Source organism: Parambassis ranga, unplaced genomic scaffold (assembly GCF_900634625.1).
Source record: "Parambassis ranga unplaced genomic scaffold, fParRan2.1 scaffold_31_arrow_ctg1, whole genome shotgun sequence".
Classification (NCBI taxonomy): Eukaryota; Metazoa; Chordata; class Actinopteri; family Ambassidae; genus Parambassis; species Parambassis ranga.
Genome location: NW_021144801.1, coordinates 1202593 through 1217510, shown reverse-complemented (window position 1 = coordinate 1217510; position 14918 = coordinate 1202593). Strand labels below are relative to the sequence as shown.

Below are 14918 nucleotides of genomic sequence, written 5' to 3'. Positions count from 1 at the left end.
AAGTCGCTCATATATCAGGAATGGTAATAGCTAGATGTTCTGTTTTTTTACTCGAAAAGAGGACACCTCCACACATGCTGGTGTCTCTTCTCCCCTGTAGTTTCTGCTTGTTGCTCCGTCACACGCCCTCTGCTGGTGAGCTGCGTCATTACACACAACCGCTCATTTAATGAGGTGAATTTATAACTTTTGACTTTATGTGGAGGAGGGATTGATTTTGGAATGAGGAGGCTGCAACCTGCGATGGCACCACTAGATGTCAGCTTTTCACAGCATTGGTGGTTCAGTGGTAGAATTCTCGCCTGCCACGCGGGAGGCCCGGGTTCGATTCCCGGCCAATGCAATGACACTTTTAACTGAGGAACATGTGAGGGGACATATATTCACCTTCACATCTATGCTGTTGTTCAGCATGTTGTTTTTATATGTGTTAACAGACCTATCTGACTTCTGTTAACATCACTGTGACATACACACAGAGGCACTACACTTCACAGACGAGCTTCAGTGGTACAGTGCACATCACATTTGAAACAAGAGCACTTACCATCACTGGTAGTGAAGGTGTCACAGGAAGAATTACTGTGATGTTTTACCTTTAGAGCCTTTTTATAGAACACACTCATTTGATTTAAATTAGGAATGTTTGTTCTGTAGTTGTATTTGATTTAAAAAAAGACCATGTTTCACCTCTTTCTGAGCCTCATTAGTGCAGTAGGCAGCGAGTCAGTCTCATCATCTGAAGATTGTGACTTCAACCCTCACAAGGGGCACTTGTTTTAGAGCCAGAATACAGATTACAAAGAGCACACTGTATGTTTACATGTCATACAGCTCATATTCATAGAGACCACTGAAGCAAGGCATCTGGACTTGTAGAGTTTTCTTGAAGACGTTTCTCTGCTCCTCCAAGCAGCTTCATCAGTTCTACCTGTTGGTGGGAAACATGGTTTATATGTGGAGGAGGACCTCAGTGGGTGGGTCTGGGTGACACTTACAAACAATAGCACTAAATGTGTCCATACTTACCTGTGTTGGTCTGGCTGACTGAGTCTGCTGTTTCTAATGACTGGCTAACGACTACAAAGATGATGTCTGAGGCCACCTCCTCTGTTAAGGACAGAGGTTTGCACATACTCACAGCAAGAACACAGGGCTCTCAACCAGTCCCCTCCAGCAGTCTCATAGTCGTTAGCCAGTTGCTATCTGTTAGCTTTGCATTGTTGAGGACAAGACGGCAAGTGACTGAAGATATGCATCCATATTAATGGAGGTCCACATGTCTGAAGTCAGACTCCCTCCCTCCACCCTCTGCAGTTGAGCCTCTGCCTCCTTCTCATATTTGTCATCCACCATCTTCTTTAGAGCCTTTCTAGAAGGCAGGCTGGATGTGGGGTCTTATGGAGCCAAATCAGGGTCATAAGTTTTGTTCACCTGAAAAAATAAAATTCATTCAAACACTAAAATTTGAAACTGAACATGTATGTTTTGATGTTGATTTTTTTCTGTTTAAAATTTTTTTGGAATCAACTTTGAAATTCTTTTGAATAAATTGTTTATTTTCAGGTTTCATGTCAATCATTATTTTCATATTTACCATTTTATTTTTTTCAGATTCAAATCTTAACTTTTTTACAGTTTCACATCTTGTGTCTTCAGGTTCAGATCTTTTTTCAGCTTCAGATTTACTTTTCAGGTTCAAATCTTTTTTCCACTTTCGCCTCTCCTTTTTTCACCTTTGAGGTTTTGACCCCGATTTTGCGGGGGGGTGGGGACATGGGTGTGGCCTGCTGAGTGACAGCATGACAATGAAGGCTAAGGACTTTGCTCAGCCACGGTGCCTTCAGGGAACATTGGACATTTCAAAGAGTTACCTCAACACGCGCTATCTTTCATATTGATGTGACCTGCTGCAAAACATTGACACCAGTCAAAGTATAAGATGCTTCAAAGCAGACCTGGTAACAATCACTATTTTGAGTCAACACATTATGGAATAATCTACAGTTTACAGTTGACAAATCTGTCAGTGATCGCGTGCCCGCAGTACTCATGGCGCATCATGGCCTCCGCTCCACCAGGGCCACAGACATCAATGCAGGTAAGAATTGTTACTATTTCTTTTCTATCTAATGAGTCTTTCTGAGTTCGACCTCAGCAATAAACAGACCTGTCATTTATGTAACATGAACAAAGGAAAGACGCTTTTATTCTGCACAGGATGATAATGACGCATGTTGCTAGCTTAAACTGTCTTGCGCTAACAGCTAATAACCTATTTTTTTGCCCGTTTTATCCATGTATTTAAGCTTCCCCTTCGATAACTGGTGATACAGCTAATTTTAGTTTTCTGAAATGTCTTTGTTAACATCTGCACAGACCCTTATCAATGTACTGACACAGAATGTGTCTCAGGGGCAGCAAGAGCATGGAAGACAACTGGATCAAGCTTCTCCTTCTGTACAACAAGAGATGGCCAGGTTTTAGATTTTAATGCAGTCTCATTTTCTATGTTAATTAAAAGTATTTTGAATGGTACATGTGATGCTGTGTAAGTATATGCAATATTCATATTTTATTTTTATTTTAAAATTATTCAGATATTTCCCTGGATTTTTCATTCGGAAAAGGAAAGATTCCAAAGAGCTGTGGTACATCATCTACCAAAGCTTGGAAGCCATTTACTTTCTACACATACCTGCTAAACCTAAATGCAGAGACTACCCCAAACCCATCAGAAGAGTTTGAACTTACCCTGGCAGGACTTGGAAAAAGGCATCTCACCATGTCAAAGGATTTAAGCCATGAGGAGGTATTGCAGTAATCAAATATAATTGATTAATAATAATTTTAAATTAGAATTGACAGATGATACCTTATGTAATTGTAATTGTCTTAGTTTGACAGACTACTCCAACATGAGTACCCAAAGATGCATGGGCTTAATGGAGGAGGATGGCTGCTCTATAAGGCTTCAGGTGGAGCAAACCAATAATATAACAACTATAATACACAGCAATGTGTGTGATAATGCCTTTCAAGTGCAAAGACACACAAATACAATAATTTTTGTGTTTACAGGTGGCCAGGGGAGGCGGCGACTGATCATGATTCCACCTGATTCTCATGGATACACTGGCTCTCACATTCGCACTGTCACAGGGCCAGGGAAAAACAACTTTGACAGTTACCTTTTTTGGGGAGGCAGGAGTGGACACAGGTGCTCTCAGAAAAGAGTTTCTCACAGGTAAAAAACAATAGCTCTTACATTTGTTGACAGACCAACAAATAGACATTGATTGGGTTGTGGGTGTGTACTCTCTTCTGCTTATGTGTTTATGCTGACACAGACACTGAAACTGCTAGGACTATGACCATAAGTGTTTGTAATTGTGTATAGAAATGGTGGCAGGGATCAAGAGCCGTTTCTTTGATGGACCGCCACATCAGAGGAGCCCCCGGTACTCTCTCAATGACTATGACAGTGGCCTCTACAGGTGTGCTTATGTTCTTAGCGGATAAAGAGAAACAAATCAATGTTTTTAGCATGACATTCACTTATGTTTGGTTTGTGTTAATAGGACTGTAGGCGAGATTATTGCTGTCAGCCTTGCACAAGGTGGACCAGCCCCTGCCTTTTTCAGCCCGTGGACCTACCAATACCTGTGCAGTGGGCAGATAAACCCAACTCTTCTCACCAGTGATGCTGTTGCAGATGTCCAATTGAAAAGTTTAATTGACCAGGTATAGGATCTATGTGATGGAAGTATTGGATTGATCCTTTCTTCACTTTTAGGTTGCGATGTCAACTGAAGATTCAATCAGGGACTTAACTGCTGAAATCTTAAACTGTGGATACACTGGTGTGATCTCCATTCAAAATAAGGATTCCATTTTTCGGTATGTTCTAATGTGCGTTTGTTTATGAACGCACTGGTGTAGTTAATAGGTACATGAGTAAGATTGTGTACTCTCTACTGTTTTAGTGCCATCGTACTTCACACGGTGCTGAGGTTGCAGCCTATGATGGAACAACTACAAGAAGGCTTGAAGCTGTACAACCTTCTTTCACTGATGAGACAGTACCCAGATATCTGCCAGCCCCTGTTTGTTCCCATGGAAGACAGAAAAGTAAAGACAAACATGAGTTACTATAATTATGAACAAGAAAAACTTTCTAGAAATGTATAAAACTTAAAAGCTGATACCTGTATTTTCTGTCGTCCTAGGTCAGTGCTGAGTTTGTCTTGGCTTCCATTCAGCCACAACTGAGTGAGAAAGATTCTACTAAGCATCAGATGGAGCTGGAGATAATTCACTTTTTGCAAGACTTCCTGTATGAGGCTGAAGGTATTTCTTATAGTTCAATTTTGTTTATATAGCATCTTTTACAATCAAAATGCTTTACAGGAAGTAAGGACAGTGGTAAGGAAAAACTCCCTTTTAACAGGAAGAAACCTTGAGCACAACCTGGCTCACAAGGGAGATCAGCCCTCCTTTGTTTATATTAAACAACTACTTAGATGTAAATAAAAAACACATTGTAATGTAACACTTATTTTCATATTGACTCCATAGATGGAGGACTGGCTCATCAAGATGACATTGATGGCCAACCTGTCTTCACACCTGCTAAGTTTTTACAGTGGATCACAGGGCAAGGTCATGTTCCGCTTCTTCCATCAGAGAAGAAGGATTTCGCACTTATTGTAAAGTTTAATCATGACTGTGAGGCAGATTATGGAAGGCACAACGTCTGCTACCCGGTTGTGTCTGCATGTTTGAAAAGTGTAGTGTTTCCTGTGAAACACATGAAGTGTTATTCCGACTTCAAAAAGCTTCTCATTGAGGCTTTTTATTTGGGCCAGGAATTTGCCAATGTATAATGTAAACTGAATTTGTCTTTCAAAGGATAAACTACAACCTTATGTTAATTTTTCCTCAGATGTTCATTTTCAATGTTGTGCAACAGTTTTAGTCTTTTGTTCTGATTAAAATAGGCATGCATGTCTAATCCGTTGCAATATGTCCAAATAGGGACACTAACACAAATTACTGGTTTGTTGAGTTTTATTCAGTAACAGAGTATCTTACATATAAATGATACATCATGGTGTAGTTTTAGTATCAACTGTAACATTACAAGTAATGTAATTGTAATTGTCACAACAAGTACAATAAAGTGGTTGTGATAACAAAAAGATTGATTGAGACATGGTGCATTCAGGGACACATCTCACTGACCACAGATCAGATGTTACTGTTGCTCCTGAGAAGTTTAATTATGACTGCAGTGCAGCTTTTTAGCATTACAATGTCTGCTAACCTATTGTGTCAGTGCATTCAGGAAGTGTTCTTTTATTGTGAAACAATCAATACATCAATACTTGCCCTAAGGCCTGCCATATCCTGCTCACTGAGTGGACATTCAACAGGTGGAAGAATCAAATTTGGCATTCAATCACTGGCAACTACCTGGCATTTAAAGCGTTAAACTCCTCCAATGATGTCATGTTTGGTAGTTCTGAGCAGTCCTGAAGTTGTTCCACATATTGATGCAGAAAAATATGAATCTGTTCAGTTTTTAGAGCAGTTTTTAGAAGCGGACATTTTTGTCCCTGATGACACAAAGGGTAGTAAATGTGTTTCCCAGTGTTCTGGTGATGGATCAGAAACATTTACATTTGAATTCTAAAATTTGTGTTGAACTGCCCGATTGCCCTTTTTCTCCTCAACCTGTGACGTCGGCGGAACTGCGATCACTCACCTGCTCCTGCCCGGGACGTTAAAAAGAAGCAAAGACACAGAGAAAGACTCAGAGAGACGCTGCAGCGCTACCACGCAGCTGTGGACCTTTCTGAACCAACCCTGAAGCACAGCCGGTCAGAGCGCGCTACGATCGCTGCGTTTAACTGCGCTAAATCTTTGTGGCGCTGTCGCGGTGCGTTCAATGACGCCCCGTAAATGTGCGCTTTTACACGTTTATTTTGTGTTTAGTTATGTTGATAAAATTGATTTAAACATGTGGTAAAAGCATAAATTATTAGTAAAACACTGCTTCAAACTAAAGCTGTGGAATCCAAACATGTTCAGGGACATTAGTGGCAAACTGTTAACATACAGTCCTTAATTTAAAGTGCACTTACCTGCATGGTGTGCTAAGCAAGCTGCTACAGTTCTCACTGTTAATGTCATTTTAAAACATGTTCTGGTCATCTGGAGTATTGTTGCTTCCACCAACACTAAACACATTTATTGTAAATATGTAGCTCATGATAGGACCAACAAGGCAAAGTTTAAATGTTGCTGTGTTAGACATTTACAATAAGTCGTGGTGTGTTCACTGACGCTCCGTAAATGTGCGCTTTTACACGTTTATTTTGTGTTATTTTGATAAGATTGATTCTGACACTACACGATTCAATAAAGCAAAGCAGAAATAAACCGAGTTTCCCTGTGAAGAACATTCATAGACAGCCATTCAGGTATTGTCTGAACCACAATTCAGTGTTGGTGGATTCAAAAAGAGGAAATATGGAAAAATGGCTCTGACACAGGTCAGTGTGACTCTTCAGCTATAAGATAGGTTTGTAGTTACACAGTAACAAGTTTGAACTGATGAAGCTGCTTGGATGAGCAGCGAAACGTCTTCTAGAAAACTCTACAAGTCCAGACGCCTTGCTTCAATCTTCTCTACGAACAAGTTTGAATGGTTTTTACACGTTTCACTTGAAATTCCCTCAGGGTCCAGCTGGGCTCCTTTTGCTCTGTTGGGACAGTGACTAACAGCTCTCCATAGCAGCATGGATTGCTGTCTGCAGGCCAGTGCTGTTCACACTTGGTCTAGAAAGAAGAAAACATCTGATTGGCCCTCATATGACCATTTATTAACCATGTTTCCCACCAAACTGAACTGATGAAGCTGCTCTAAGCAGCATCCACACATAAGAAGACTGCAGGTCCAGAGGCCTCGCCTCAACCCTTTGAATGAAAGTGACCTGGATGACTGAGAAGCTTCATCAACAAGACAAATGATTAACAGCAGCTTCCAAGGAGCGGCGTGTCTGCAGCCGCCCTCCAGAAGGCTCTGGCTGCCGGAGGATACGATGTGGAGAAGAACCCGCGTCAAGAGCCCAGAGCCCCCACTCAGAGAGCTCATCCTCACTGCCCGTTCAAACAGGAGCTCTGTGATCATGCTGCTGCACACTGCACAGCTCCACCTGGTTCACTGGGGTTTGTTTTGTTAGTGTTAGTTCATGTGTTTACTTATATACTAAAGCAGTGATAAACCTATATTTACTAAACATATAAAACTATAGAAACAATACATGAATATTTTCAAGAATGACTTTATTAATCCCTGTGGTTAAATTACATGATGAGTCTGATGGCGGACTGCAGGAGTCACCGCCTGTACCGTTCCTGGAGCAGCAGAGTTTTTTAGTGTTATCATTCCATAGGTCATCATGCTTTTACACATAATAAACCTATACTTATTAAAGCTATTTATAAATGATATTATGTATTTATTGTAAAACATTTATTATATGACATGACAGCCATGACAGTGGAGCTCTGGAAGTAGTCAGCTCCATGTTTGATTATTCTAGATGCTTTAAGGCTGTGAACCCCTCACTGCACACTTTAAACTCCGTTCTCTCTGTTTAAACACTGTCAGAGTTCAAACCTTCGTAGGAAATAAGTCCAGTATTACAGAATGAAACCAAAGATCAAACCTGTTTTCAGCAGCATTCTGCATTCTGGAGATGGACTGACACTGGTCTACGGACTATCCGGACCAGAACTCAATGAGCTGTAAGAGAAAAACAAGGTGAGAGGTGAACTGGTTATAGGAGGGACCACTGTAATGCAAACATGTGATTTGCTGATTCTGGTGTTTTTAGGTTTTGATTTAAATTTCACAAAATAATTCATTTGCATTCAATTATTTTTGATTGTAACCATATATAATTCATACTTCTGTCTGTGTTCTAAGAGTCTTAAAAATATGTGGTTTCCTTTTTATTTACAGTGTGCATGTCATGTGACTTATGAACGTACAGTTTGTGCATATATATAAACAGTTTGATTTCCAGGTTGATGCAGCAACAGCTGCTGCTCTGACACCATTGTTCATGTCTTCCTCTCTCTGCACTGTGTTAACACACCTGAATGCTGCAGAGCATCTTCTTCTTTCCTGCTAAATAAATAATGGCCCTGTGGTCTGGTGGTGTCGGTTCACCTTGGACAGCGATGGACAGGAGGACAGGAAGGTCCGGCTGCTCTCAGCTGGGACCTGTGTGTGTCTGGGTGCACACACACCTGCAGTCTGCCCACAGTTACTGACGTAGCCACTCCGTCACACCCCAGCTGACACATGACCGCACCAGGTGGCTGCTGCTATGACAGATGGTGGTTGTCAGCATTCCTCGTTAGTATAGTGGATAGTATCTCCGCCTGTCACGTGGAAGACCGGGGTTCGATTCCCCGACGGGGAGAAAGACTTTTACCAGCAGATAGGATGATACTGACCCTGTACATTGCTGCTGCAATAGAAAACATTTCCCAGTTTGGGATAAATAAAGTATTTGTTCTGTTCTGTTCTGTTCGTCTTGTGTCTTGTGAGCTTTAGATTATATTATTTCTTGGGCTCTGTGCTCTAAGTGTCTTAAAAATATGTGGTTTCCTTTATTTACAGTGGTGCATGTCATGTGACTTTACTTATGCAACATGTATGATAATGTTCTGTCTCCTCTCATTTCCAGACTGTCTGGAGGACACACAGAGTGGACATGGGTCACAGAGTGCTGCTGCTGTTTGTGTCTCTGCAGCATGGGCAGCTGCTCCTGCTCCACTCGTCACCGGCTGATTGTTCACACCTGTGATCAGTCATCAGCCAATCCTGCTGCAGCTTCCATCTAGTATATGTGTCCAATGGAAGCTGAGCAACATGTCAGCTACACACATAGAAACACTACACATAGTTTGTCATATAAATAACATGGATTGAATCATGTTGTACAGTCAATGGAAACAAAAAGCACTGAGAGTGGTGCTGGTAGTGCAGCAGTGGATGGAGGCTGAAGTGCTGCCACCTAGTGTCAATATTTGGTATTAACTCTGACTACATATTCCACCTTTAACTCTCTGCCATATATACTGTGCCATGTGTGAAGTGATAATAAAATTTATTGTAAAGAACTTTACTTATTATCCCTGTTATAAGTGAGCAGTGTGTGTGTGCGTGTTTGATGGAGTGTGTAATGTCTGCTCAGTGTTACTGATGCTGCTGTGTGTGATCTGAAAACTGATCAAACTGTGATGTGTCTGATGCTGACAGAAGAATCAGGTCAGACAGTCGGATCCTCCTCTGTGACACCTTTAACATCATATCAGAAATCTCTGTCTGCTTCTGGTACATGCAGCTGATCACCAGCAGGGGGCTCACTGCTTTGCTGTCACTCAGGGGGCCTGTTCTGTCTGCCACTGGGATATGATGAGGTGAACTTCAGAGTTTGAATAGATTTCATTTGTCATGTGTTTATGATCATTTTATGAATCAGTTCAAATAAAGGAGACTCACTGAAGTCACAGTTTAGTGTTTTAATACTTATACACACTTATTTTGAAGCTGCTATCAACTTGATGAGTCTTCCTGTTGAAGCACGAGGCAGGACGTGTGTCAGAACATCCATGAACTGAGTAGATTAAGAGGAAAAGCTGATGTGTCACAGCTGCTGGTTGTGTTCTTTAGTGTCTCCATCTTGATGAAATGAGGCGTTTTACTTCCTCCAAGTAGAGTGGACCTGGCTCACAGAGTGCTGCTGCTGTTTCTGTCTCTCTGTAAGCACCATGTTAAACAGCAGGCTCTGAATAGTGACGTCATGATGTCACAGTCACATCAGTCTAATCTCCCAATCTGAGAGAGCTGTCATCAACAGCAGGAAGTGCAGGAAGCTCATGGTGTGCAGGCCTCTGATGTGTGGAGGCTGTCGGCTTGTAGCAGCCAACAAGAAGGGAGTTTGTAAAAGTTCCCTGTAACTTTAAATGTGAGGATTCAGAAAGAACTTAGATCAGATATGTGCAGCACTTGTGCAACAGATACTCCAACAGTGACAGCTCTTCTGAAGAAAGCCTGAGGAGCTGAGACCTGGATGAGACACTGATACAGCTTTGCTCTGCTGACAGGAAGGATGAAGGCTGACCACACACACACACACTGACACACACAGACACACACACACACAATCATACACACACTCTTACAGACATGCACACACATATATTGTCACACCGGCTCAGAAAGTGTGACACATTGGGGAGGACAAACACAACTTTAACCGTTTGACCATTTTATTGAAGAAAGAACAGTAGTTGTACACCAACAATTGACAAACAAGGAAATGTGCAAACAAAATACACCGCCATGCCTGCAGCAGGCTGGAGAGAGAGCAGCCCTCCTAGTAGGCCAGACGGGGAGAGAGAGAGTGAAGCAAACAGACTGGGAACTCTTAAACCGTCTCCAGCTCGTCAGCACAGGAGAGCTGCATAAGCTCAGGATCAGCTCCACCCAGCAACCTCCTGCACACACAGGGGAGAGACAGCAGCAACAACACAACACTCCCTGAGAGGCCAACACAGGGCCACAATATAGACACTGACACACACTAACACACAGACACATGCACACACACATATACAGACACACACACATACACACAATACACTGCTTCAGACACACACACTGCCTGCTTCAACTGTGGAAAGGCTTCCTGTGCATCAGTACAACAGGCTGTTGGGCCTTTGCAGGATCCTGCAGGGTCGACCTCAAAGTTCAGACTCACAGTTCATAGCAGGACTGAGCTGGATGCAGTCACAGCTCCTCACTGTGTGCAGCAGCTGGACTGAGCTGAACACTGGACTCAGACAGATTCAACATCCACACGTCAGTCACTGGAAGCCTTCAGAATGCTTCTCTCCTCACTCAGCTTCCAGTCCAGATCCAATACCTTACTGCAGGTGAGTGACGGACCTGTCAGCTGTGTGTTAGAAATGCATGAATAAACAGCAGCTTCATGTTGATGCAGGACGTATGAGGGCGGAACACTGATGAGATGAAAAGATTCAGAGGAAAAGGCAGAAAGAGCAGAGCTGATAAGTCACATGACAGATGCACTGACATGCTCTCTAGCCCGCTCCTCCACCAATCAGGCGCTGCCTCGCTGCTCATGCAGCCAATCAGGTTGTAGCAGTACATTTAAAGCTTTCCTCTCTCTGCTGTCAGCTGTCATTCCAGATCACCTTTGAGAGCAGAACCCCCCAGAGGGCTGGACCTGACTGCTGTCCTGATAAAGACCTGAGGAAGACAGTGTCAATTGTAGGGGGGGTGAAACTCACTCGTTTCAATTGTATTCTGACTTAAAATTACGCATAATTATGGGCGTTGCCGCTTGAGTGACAGACAGTTGCCGTATCACAGCGTGAGTTTCCTGCTCCCACGATCGCCCGCCCCCCTAAACCCCGCTCGTGCTCCCCCTCTTTGTCCATATTTGAGTTTTGGTGACGTGACGCTGCCAACATGGTGGCAGTCATCACGTCCCAGAACCTCCCACCGAGCCTCAGAACGGCTTTTCAGAAACAAACGGGTGACGTCACGGAAGCTCTGTCCATAGTTTTTACTGTCAATGGGGTAAACTCAGCTAATAAATGATGCTGTAACCTCTGGGACTTGATCTGCTGGGTGGGAGTCCACTACATTATCCATCCATCCTCATCCATCCAGCTACACCCTCCCTCCTAAAATGCAGGCTGGAGGATGCGGGCATCGATCCCGCTACCTCTCGCTTGCGCCTTTGGGACAGGCTTCCTCTCTCCACCCTGTTACACCTTTGTGTTACACTTTAGGCCACACCCCCTTGTGCCCGATTGGCTACGGCCACCCCGTGACTGTTCCAATTCGAAGTGTAACGCTGGTCCCTCCCTCCTGGCCCGCGGTTGGCCAACTCCAGTAGGTTGCACGCGCTATTGGTCGTGTTTCACTTTCCATGCAAATTTCGCGGAGTCGCGTTCAAGTGCCGGCCGCCGCGATGGCCGCACAATTCTGCGTCTACGATCCCGGAGAGCGAAGTTGGAAGAGGGACTTGAACGTGTCGTCCTCTGCTATCCACGAGAGAAAGAGAGAAAGAGCATCTCCACTTACTTTTTCCAACAACAAACACTTTTATTCGTTGAAATGGTACGTTAATTTTTCTTTGTTAATGTAGTACATACTTATCCGAAAGTTAGCTTAATGCCGTATTTCCCTTTGCTCGCTAGCGATTAAACGATTCACGTTTGTGAAGAAAAAATTAAAAAAAATCCCATTTCGGGAAAGAAACCTTTTTTTCCCAGTACTTATCACTAACTACTTATTAAATGTAGTCATTTTCCGAAAGTTAGCAAGCTTAGTGAACGATACTGCACTGTACTGTACTGTACTGTGTGTGTGTAATGTAAAACTCGAGTGTCGCGTGGCGCGACGGCCCTACTGTGATAGTACTAAGTAATAAATATGTAGTAGTAAAGTGTAATAATGAGTTTGTGAAAAAAAATTGTAATTACCGTGTCCCTGCTTTTATTTTAGATTGTTTAACATGTGTAGATATTGTTGTGATTAAGGTGTTCTTGTATTTGTTTCATATTGAAAAATGTGTGGCTACTAGATGTATTCAGAGTGTATATATATATATATATCTATAAATAATAATCTTTTTAATTTCTCCCCAGGATCATTTTCCAGTGTTCCGGCTTGAGGCCACCTCCAGAGAACTGACCCTCAGGCCCTCACAGGAAGCACAGGAGGTGGTGAAACGGTATAAACAGCAGCCACCATCCGTCGCCATCTTGATTTCTCCCACTGCTGCCCGTGCAGAGGCGGTCAGCAGGGTTGTGGAGAAGACCCCGACGTGCCCGATGTGCCTGTGGCAGAGGGAGAGGGCGACGAGGGCTTCGGGTTGGTGGAGCATGAGGATGACCTCAGGCCCGAGGAGGACTTGGCCCTCTCCCACCACCCCGCGCTTATGCGGGCCCCAGCTGGGTTGTACGCTTCCTCCCAGACGGAGGAGGAGGAGGGGGGAGGCCTGCAGCAGGCAGGGGAGGACGAGTCTGTAAGTACCGTATTTTCACGACTATAAGGCGCACCTAAAAGTCTAAAATTTTCTCAAAAGTCGGCCCTGCGCCTTATAATACGGTGCGCCTTGTGTATGGGTTGAGTACCAGACACGGGGACGTGGTACGTAAACTACGTACGCTGGCAGCAATTCACCAATCAGCTGAACAGTACGTCATACGTACACTACGTACACTAGCAGCGATGAACCAATCAGATGGATACTACATAACACACCGGTTCAGCCGATTGGTGAATTGCTGCCAGCGTACACTACGCTGGCAGCAATTCACCAATCAGCTGAACGCTACGGTACTGGCGCAGCAACTTCCAGCGGATTACAGCTTCCGCGTTATGCAGTGACAACATTGCCAGCAAAAACATCCAGCCCAGCCACATCACCAACATGGATGAAGTCCACCTCACTTTCGACATCCCCGTGACCCAAACTGTGGAGAGAATGGGGACCAGCACGGTATCAATACGGACTGTAGTGGTGGACTGGATGGTAATGGACAGAAACTTCCGCCTATGGAAGAGAAAGACTCTGCCTAAAGAAATGTTTCCAGCAGGAGTCTTTGTTAAGGAGAAATGAGGAGACGAGGAGTGGCTCAGGGAAGTTTATGTAAAGAGACCGGATGGTTTTTTTCACGCATCACCCTCGCTGCTGATCCGCGACTCCGCGTACGCCCGTCTCACCGCTGGTGTAAAAATACAGGCGAAGCAGATGAATTCATAGCTTGCCGTAATCCCGGGAGGGTTAACAAAGAACTCCAACCGCTGGACATCGGCGTAAACAGGGCGTTCAAAGTAAAGTTGCGAGCGGTGTGGGAGCGATGGATGGCGGACAGCGAGCACAGCTTTACTGCGAGGCAGCGCCGGGCGAGTTACGCCAGCATATGTGAATGGATTGTGGACACATGGGCTCATGTTTCTGCAGTGACTGTTGCCCGAGCTTTTGTGAAAGCCGGCATAATTTCCGAACAATAATAATAATAATTTCCGAACAGCCAGCCGGCAACGTGTGTGACTGTGACTCTGACAGTGACGAGAGGGAAGCTGGCAGGTTTGAACTCGTGCAGTTGTTTCCTGTTTATTGTTGTAATAAATATTCTGTATAGTCAGCCACTGGTAAGGATGAATTAGGAATCACTGTGGTGCATCTGATTAAAATGCGGGACAACGTATATCCGAAGATGGTCTTTATTTATTAATAAAGTGTAAAGATAAAGTTGGAATCACAACAGGCATTCAGCAGCAGCCACTGCTCTGCCCGTAGAAACACACACGCTGTTTCTCTGTCGCTGCCACCGTCGAGAGAGAGGCTGCACCGGCTCCTCGCTGATATCCAGCCGGTTTTTACTGAATTTACATACTGGTATGTTTTAGTGTAACCTGCGCCTTATAGTACGGTGCGCCTTATGGTCGCGAAAATACGTATATATGATGAACCAATCAATCATCACATTCTGATCACTGACAGGTGAGCTGAATAACACTGATGATCTGGTTACCATGGTAACTGGCTGGATATATGAGGCAGCAAGAGAACATTTGTGTGTCTAAGAACCAGCGTTAGTTTTGGGTTAGGCATTAAAAAACAGTGTTGTTGTTGTAGAGTCTGTCTGTGTGAATACATTAAATGATGTCAGCGATTCACTGAAAGGAAAGATCCTTCCTGCAGAGGATGGATCCTTTAAAGATGGAGGACGGGTTTGTGTGTGTGTGTGTTCTCCCACAGTGAGCATGTGAGTGTTGGACAGAACAAACA

At 43.7% G+C, this 14918-nt stretch overlaps 1 non-coding gene across 1 annotated transcript; it reads left to right on the top strand.

The window, feature by feature from the left end:
- The first annotated feature begins 272 nt into the window (after positions 1-272).
- trnag-gcc (transfer RNA glycine (anticodon GCC)) lies at positions 273-343 on the top strand. Its single transcript has one exon. It is a non-coding gene; the product is annotated as a tRNA-Gly (tRNA).
- The last annotated feature ends 14575 nt before the right edge of the window (positions 344-14918 follow it).